Below are 8,049 nucleotides of genomic sequence, written 5' to 3'. Positions count from 1 at the left end.
CATTGCACAGCCTGGCTGGGCACCAAAGGTTCCCCCTTGGCTGGGGTGGATGCAAGGAATTCTTCAGTTGGCTGCCAAGCTGCTCTTTGGCTCTGGGCAGCTGCTGAGGAGGAGGATCTGCCATGGCTGGCTGGAGGCTGGGCATATGTCCTGCCCTCCTGCTCTGCTCCCAAAGGCAGCAATGCTGGGGAGGTTTGGGCACAGCTCTGAGCACAGCCAGCATGGCCTGGGCACTGCGGGCAGTTGGGACAAGGGGACAGGAGCCTTCAGCTGATGGGTGATTTCTGGTTTCTCTCCTTCCAGCAGGGCTCTGTGGATGCTGAGGCTGCTCTGGGCTCTGCCAGGGCTCTGCTGGGGCTCAGCCCTGGGCACGGCTGGGCCTGCTCTGCCCTCCCATTGCTCTGACAGCTCTGCATCAGACGAGCCTGTTCTGAGCACAGCGACTGAGCTTTGTGCTTGTGCAGGTGAGTGAGACTCTCCTGCAGGCCCAGAGATTGCAGTGAGGGAGACACATCCAATTGGCAAGAACCCAAACACTCCACAGTCCCAGCTGAACGCCTCTATGTCCACAGGATGTTTTGTCTGTCTCACTCTTCATTCCTGTTGGGCTGGAACTGTGCAATTGCACTTTCTTCCTCCTCTAGGAGTACCACGAGTGAGCCAAACCTGGTGAGTGGGCCTTGTTCCTAAGGCAGTGCAGTCTGGAGTTGATGGATGAAGAATTGCCCTTCTCCACTTCCAAACCAGAGCAAAAAGCTGTAAGTGGGACTTGCTGTCTTTAAGGAGCCACTGACAGTTTCAAAGGGAATGTACAGCTCATTCAGGGTGAGAAGGAAGGGCATCTTCTAAAGAGTTGAGATTTGACAAGAGTTTAGATTCCCAGTCCTGCTCAGAGCTGGCAGGGCACAATCAATTTCCTAATACTTCACAATTGAAAGTAACAATGTTGGAAACAAACCCCAAAATATTTAAAAATAGACTGCTGAGTAAGATGGATCCACGCCATCAGAACATTTTCAAAGTAAATAACTGAGTTCTCATATTCAAAAGATCAGTTACCTCTTAACTGATGTTTACTGAAGATTTTTCACTGCACATTTGGAGTTTCTTTTAATATTTCAATTTTTTTCTGATTTCTTTTTCCCTTTCTTTTTTTTTTTAATTTTTCTTTTCTCAATCAGAAAACATGTCCTGAAAGAGGAATGTCCTTTCCTCCTCATTCCCATGTGGAGCAGCTCCCTTCCCACAGAGCCTGGCAGCTCCTGGCCCCTGCAGGGCTGAGGCTTTTCCCCGTTGCTGTGCACAGACTGATGGAGCAGCACTGCTGAACACAGGGACACCCAGAGGGACCAAAAGCAGCTGCCTTTGTCCACCTGAAGCTCCAAGGGCCAAACTCTGAGCAGACACAGCTGGAAGAGACTGGCAGGCTCCCTGTTTGCTGTGCTCCCCACTTGTGAGGGGCCCAGCTTTGCGTGAGGCACAGTGAGAACAAGGGGCAGCTCCCTCCCAGCCCCACAGCCAAGGGACCCCTCTGGCCCCGGGGCTTGGGGCACTGTCAGCACCTGCTGCTTCAGCCACTGCTTCTGCTGGCACTGAGAGCAACAACCACATTGTGGCTGATCCTGAGGGAGCAGCAGCAGGGCCTGGAGCTGATCCCTGAGTCTGGGCAGGGCTGGACAAATGACCCCACAGCAGCAGCAGCAGCAAATGGAGCTGACTTTGAGCACAGCCCCTGCCACTCCTCCCTCCTGTTTGCAGTGGTGTCACAGCAGCCTGAGGCACCTGGGAGCCCTCAGTGCCAGCAGGGACTCGAGATGCCAGGCCCTGGGCTCCTGGAGGTTGTGCAAGGAACGGAGCTGGGGACTCCCTGTCCATATGGAGCTTGCAGATGGAAAAGGCTGCTGTGCCCAGGCAGCTCCAAGGGCAGAGAAATGAGGCTCTCGAGCACTTGATCTGGGCCAGTCCCACAGTCCTGGGTAGCAGCCACCGAGCCCAGGGGGAGCAGAGGGCACAGCAAGAGGGACAAAAGCAGTCAAGTGCAGAGACTGGAGAGAGCCAGACCTGGCAGAAGGAACAGCTGCTTTCTTGCACTCTTGAAGAAAGCTCTTGGCTGTTTCAAAGCACTGAAAGGTGTGAAGGGCAGAGAGGAGGTGACACCAAACAATGCTCCTGTTTTCACACCCTTCCCTCTCAGTGTCCCAGAATGAACTGGATGAGCTCTGCTCTTCTCTCTGAGTTATCTTGTTCAGCATGAGCAGCTTAGCACCAGGAGCTAAAGGAGCTGAAGCCTTAGGCCTCAAGAGCTGACCAGGAGGGGACTTTCTGAGCAAAGTGATGTTACTAATGTGGACCTAGCTGAATGCAGCAGATAGAATCCTGGAATTACAGAATCCTTTCTGTTGGAAAAGATCTCTGATCTCATCAACTCCAGCTGTTCACCCAGCACTGTCAAGCCCAGCACTAAACCACATTCCTGCAGTGGCAAGGCCTGACCAAGAGGCCTGACTGAGGCCTGAGCAACAGGCCCTGAGCCAAAGGTGACCTCTTGATGAACCTGCTAACCAAATATTATCTTTGTATCTGCTCATTAACGAAATATGCATGATCATTAGCATTGTGATAGATGTATTCACTCATTAGTGAAACATGTATTTGCCTTTCTCTAGTTGTAAGCTGGACAAAGCCATGAAATCTGACATCTGGCCTTGTTTGGAGAGTATGGTCAAAGTCAACTCCCTTGGTTCCTCCTTGAGCCCTGGCCAGGCTTTGGGAGAAGCCAAGAGGAGGATGAAACCAGATGTTCCTGCACTGGCAGTGCTGTCAGTATGTTTATTCAGCACTGTCACAGCTGGGCCCTCTCCCAGCCAGGCTGGAAGCCTCACCTGTGGGTGGATGCACCTGCAGGAATTGCCAGTTGTTGGCAGTGGCTCTGCAGTCCTTGGCTGTGACAGCTTCCCCAGCTGATGAGGGGATCTGGGTGATGGTAAAGTCTGAGGGTAACTGGTGATGGATCTTTCTTCATCACTGCAGGCAATCTTTCTGTTGTGATTCTTTGCTGCTTTGAACTATAGCAAATTGCACTGATTCCTTCAGTGAATTACACTGATTCCTTCAGTAAATCACATTGATTCCTTCAGTTGGTGTCATGTCTTTGGTGCTGACCCTGCCCACTGGCAAAACAAAATTGGTGTAGTTTGGCCAGATCACAGCAAAATGTCACTGTTTGAATGTAAATGTAAGGAATCAGTCCCATCCAAAATTCCTGGTTGGGAAGACCTTCCCTAGAGTTCACTGGCTCTGCAGGGGGCTGAGATCAGAGCAGTGTGTGAGCAATGGGGAAGTTGGTTAAAAGAAGCTGAACCACTGGATGTATTAAAATGCATCCAAAATTGCACATGGAAAAAGGAAAAGAACTTGTGGGTTTAGGAAGAAGAGGATAAATTTTGTTAACAGTATATTGGAAGAAGCACCAACAGAAGAAACAACTGGTTTTGGAATGCTCCCACATGGAGCAACAGAATTTTTTAATCCTGAGCTCAGATTTCTTTGTGCAAGTGAAATATTATAGCAATATAAGAAATACATAGATATATGTAAAGTAAAAATTATATGTAAAAATGTAATAGAATATATATGTGTATATATATATAAACTAAATAGTAATGTGAAATAATGCTGACAATACTAATTTGTTACCTTTGGCTGCTCAGGAATGTAACACTAAATACCCTACAGAAAATATTCGGCCAGGACCCAAACATCAGGGGAGACTTGGTGAGATTGTGTATAAGGAATAAAGGAGAATGGGATGAAATTGGCTATTTTTATATGGTTTACTGATAGTGGGATATGGAATGCTTTGTCTGTTACTGTGAGAAGTAAAGTGACTAAGGCTGCTGGGTTTTTCATATACCACACTACGCACAAGCTTTAGGATTGGTGGAACGGATGGAGGGGTTGTTAAAAGAGCAGATGAAAAAATGAGGAGATGGGAACCTGTCCTGATGAAGAACCCCTTACAGGTCCACCCCAGAAGCTGCATGGCTGGACTTTTATGCATTAGAATTAATGAGGATAAATCAGAAGCAAATGAGAGTTATCAATACCAGAACAGGAATTCAGATTCCTCCAGAACACTTTGGTTTGATAACTGCTCACTGGAGCTTGGCCTTGCAAAGTGTTCATGTCATGGGAGGAGGAATTGATGCAGATTATAAAGGAGAAATTGAATTCTGTTAAACAATAGTGAGCAAGATTTGATTATGCAACCCTGTGACAACGGAGGACAATTATTGATATTGCAGTTTTAAAAACAGTTGTGAAAAAAGGAGATCCACCTCAAATCACCACTGTTTGTGGAGATCAAGGGTTTGGATCCAGCAGTCCTAATAATGGAGCCACAGTGTGGGTCCAGAGGCCAAATAGCCCTCCTGAGGCAGCTGAAGGAACAGCTCTGGGGAAAGACACCACTTTTAATCCTGAAACCTGGGCAGGAACAATGGGAATATGTCCCTGCAGCCAAGTGTTCTATGGGAGAACAAGCAGATGTTATAGGATGTTGTTTTACAGATCCTGCCAGACCAAATCTCCCTGTTTGCCCCAACGTTCCCTTTGGAAAATGCTCTGATCCACAGGGCTCCATGTGAAGGCTGATGTGACACTGAGTGACTTCCACACGAATTCAGCCAGGAGCCTGGAGCACCTCAAGGACTGGGAGCTGGCAGCTCTCCAGCCAAAGGGGAAAGGACCCACCAAGCCTTGTTACCCACAGACACTGCAGTGAAGCTGAGCAGCAAAGGACCTTGGGGCATTATTCTGGAATTAAAAAGGAGCCAGCTCCATGGATAATAGAATTATTGTTCCTAACCCAATAGAGATTAGGGAAAAAGATTGAATAACCTTGTCACTAAAGTACTACTTTTGTCTGTAAGTTGTATCTTGATAGTCAACCAGAATCTTTGTTTGTCAGAAACACCTCTGGAGTTTCACCAAGGGATTAGTCATGGAAATTTGTATGAAAATGTAAAGGTCAAAGTACCCAAAATACTCCATGTAACTAATTGCTGGGTATGTTCCCAGCCAATGTTGGGAGGAATGGGATTCCCTTGGAGGGCCCATCCTGTGGGGTGGCAGAACTCTGTCAATGGGCTCTGACTTGTAATGGAGTCAGTGAAGGGACAGTTAAAGAAAACTGTGCTTGGAACAAAAGAATACAATGATCAGTTTTACAGGATTCAACAAGATTTTCCTTCAGGAGAAACTGAACTCTGTCACAGTTAGAGGCCAAAATGTGAAAGGATTTCTATGATTTAGCATTACTGAAAATGACAATAACACTTGTGGTGCTGGAGCTGGTCAGTGTCAGTGTTACACCACTCCCCGCCTCAGGGCCACCATTTAGAAGAAGTAGCAAAAATTGTTATTAAAATATCGAATAGCACATCCTGAGAGCTCCAACACACATGAATGTTAGCTCTACAGAACCACATGGCCTTGGATTATCTGCTTGCTGGCCAAGGAGGAACCTGTGCTATTTTAGGACAGGAGTGTTGCACTTCTATCAGTGATGGGTTTGAAGTCCAACAGTCAGGAATCACCTCGATAGAAAGAGCAGTAGAAGAGTGGCAGAAAGAAGAAAATTGTTCTTGGTGGGATTGGTTTCATGTCTGCCAAATTGGAGGCTGCTGCAAAATGCATTCATGGCAGTCACTGTAATCATTGCAGTGTGTGCACTTGGTGTTTTATGATTGCATGTTAGAGTTGTTGTAACACTTTGTGCTGCAAAATGGAGACTTTAGACTTGTGTAAAAAGAAACATAGCCTCAAGAAAAAAGGGAGATTTGATAACATAGAGAATAGCAAATAATCAGGCATGTTTTAGAAGGAATGCAAATACCAGCTCTGAGTAATGAACTTGAAGAGCACTTCCTTGAAGGACAAGAGGTGATGCCTTTATGCCTAATAAGTAAATTTAATGTTCTATTGTTGAAAGAGTTGTTATGAAGGTTTTATTATCAACAGAATTGTTATGAAGATTGTAACTCGTCTGTGGGTCAAAGGACCAATTGAAGTACTAAAGCCTTAACAACAGGCCCTGAGCCAAAGGTTACACCTAGATAGATCGTCCAACTGTTATATTTGTATCTGCTCATCAACAAAGTATTATTAGCAATACAATCTATGTATCTGTTCATTGGTGAAACCTATATTTACCTTTCTGTATTTAGAAACCAGACAAGGCCCATCTGACCTTGTTTGGGGGTAAAGATCAAAGTCAACTCCCTTGGTTCCTCCTTGAGCCCTGGCCAGGCTTTGGGAGAAGCCAAAAGGAGGATGAAACCAGATGTTCCTGCACTAGCAGAGCTGTCAGTGTGTTTATTCAGCACTGTCACAGCTGGGCCCTCTCCCAGCCAGGCTGGAAGCCTCACCTGTGGGTGGATGCACCTGCAGGAATTGCCAGTTGTTGGGAGTGGCTCTGCAGTCCTTGGCTGTGACAGCTTCCCCAGCTGATGAGGGGATCTGGGTGATGGTAAAGTCTGAGGGTAACTGGTGATGGATCTTTCTTCATCACTGCAGGCAATCTTTGATGATTGTGTGCATTGCTGAGCTTATCCTGTTGTGATTCTTTGCAAATGATTTTGTACATTGCTGAACTTATCCTTTTGTCATTCTTAGCAGTTTTGCATTTATATAAATTACACTGTTCCTTCAGTTGGTGTCTGTGTCTTTGGTGCTGACCTTGCCCACCATCAAAACAGGGCCCCTCCTGCCTCAGTGTTAGCTGGGAAGACAAAAACCATCACTCCAAATGCTCCCCCTTCCTCCTTGTTCCCCCACTTTATACACTGAGTGTGATGTCCTATGGTCTGGGATATCCCAGGGGTCAGCTGGGGTCACCTGTCCTGCCTGTGTCTCCTCCCAACCCCCATGGACCCCCAGCCCCTTCCCAGCATGGCTGGACGAGGGGCAGGAAAGGCCTTGGCTCTGTGCAAGCTCAGCAAGAACAAAACCATCTCTGTGTGATCAACCCTGTGCTCAGCACAGCCCCAAACATCCCCAGAGAGAGCCCTGGGAAGGAAATTCCCTCTGCCCCACCCAAAGCAGCACCCCATGGCCATCCAGCATCACCACGGCTCCAGGGGTTCCTTTCCATGCCCCGACCCTGGCCAGGGACCTTGGGATGGTTGCCATGGCAGCCAGCTGTGGCTCAGGGCTCAGTGCAGTGTCCATGGCAACACAGCCCAGCCTGGCCCTGAGTGCAGGTGACAGTGACAATCCCCATCACAGCAGGTCCCATGAACCTCAGCAAAGTGTGTCCTGCAGGTTGTCCTGGCATTGGAGAGTAGAACAGGGCTTTGTGCTGGTTGCCATGGCAACCTCTGTACCAATGATGCCCTATGGTGGTTGCCATGGGAGCCTCTGTATCAAGGATGCCCTGTGGTGCTTGCCATGGCAACCTCTGTACCAATGACGCCCTATGGTGGTTGCCATGGCACACAAGCCCAGCAGTGTCTCAGTGCAAGTGTCCCTGCCATCAGTCCCTCCAAGGGGTTTCCATAGCAACTGCCATGAGAGGTGACCCAGGTGTCACATCCCAGTGCTGGTTGCCATGGAAACAGTCCCCAGCACTGACCCTTTCTGTCAGGCTGACCTGGCCTTTGGCCCTGGCACTGGGCTTTGCTGCCGGTTCCGCGGCGCCTGCCCAGCCAGCGCGGCACAGGGCAGGTGGCCATGGCACAAACCCCAGCCATGGATCCCCTGTGCCTCTGGGCAGTGACACCAGCCCTGAGCAATGGGCTGCTGCCCTGGGGTCAGTGAAGTGACCATGGCAACAGCCCCTTGCAATGCCCAGTGCAGGTTGGGATGAGAATCCACCCTCAGCCCTGGCCCAGGGCAGGGCTGCAGTGCCCTTCCCAGCAGCCTGGCTGCACAGCAGCACTTCCAGGGCTCTCTGCATTTCCCTTCCCCTCACTCTTGGCTCACTCACACACCTCCCAACAACCCCTTGGTGCTTTGAGCTGCAAGGAGTTCAAAGCTTGTCTGTCCTTC

General features: G+C 48.7%; 1 long non-coding RNA gene across 1 annotated transcript; it reads left to right on the top strand.

Annotated features, from left to right (window-relative positions):
- Window positions 1-324: 324 nt before the first annotated feature.
- Window positions 325-1,714, top strand: LOC146421945 (uncharacterized). The gene is made up of 3 exons (XR_014848427.1): window positions 325-464; window positions 645-758; window positions 1,182-1,714. It is a non-coding gene; the product is annotated as an uncharacterized LOC146421945 (long non-coding RNA).
- The last annotated feature ends 6,335 nt before the right edge of the window (window positions 1,715-8,049 follow it).

Source organism: Lichenostomus cassidix, unplaced genomic scaffold (assembly GCF_008360975.1).
Source record: "Lichenostomus cassidix isolate B80296 unplaced genomic scaffold, HeHo_3.0 HiC_scaffold_46, whole genome shotgun sequence".
Lineage (NCBI taxonomy): Eukaryota > Metazoa > Chordata > Aves > Passeriformes > Meliphagidae > Lichenostomus > Lichenostomus cassidix.
This window is presented reverse-complemented; position numbering and strand designations above follow the sequence as displayed.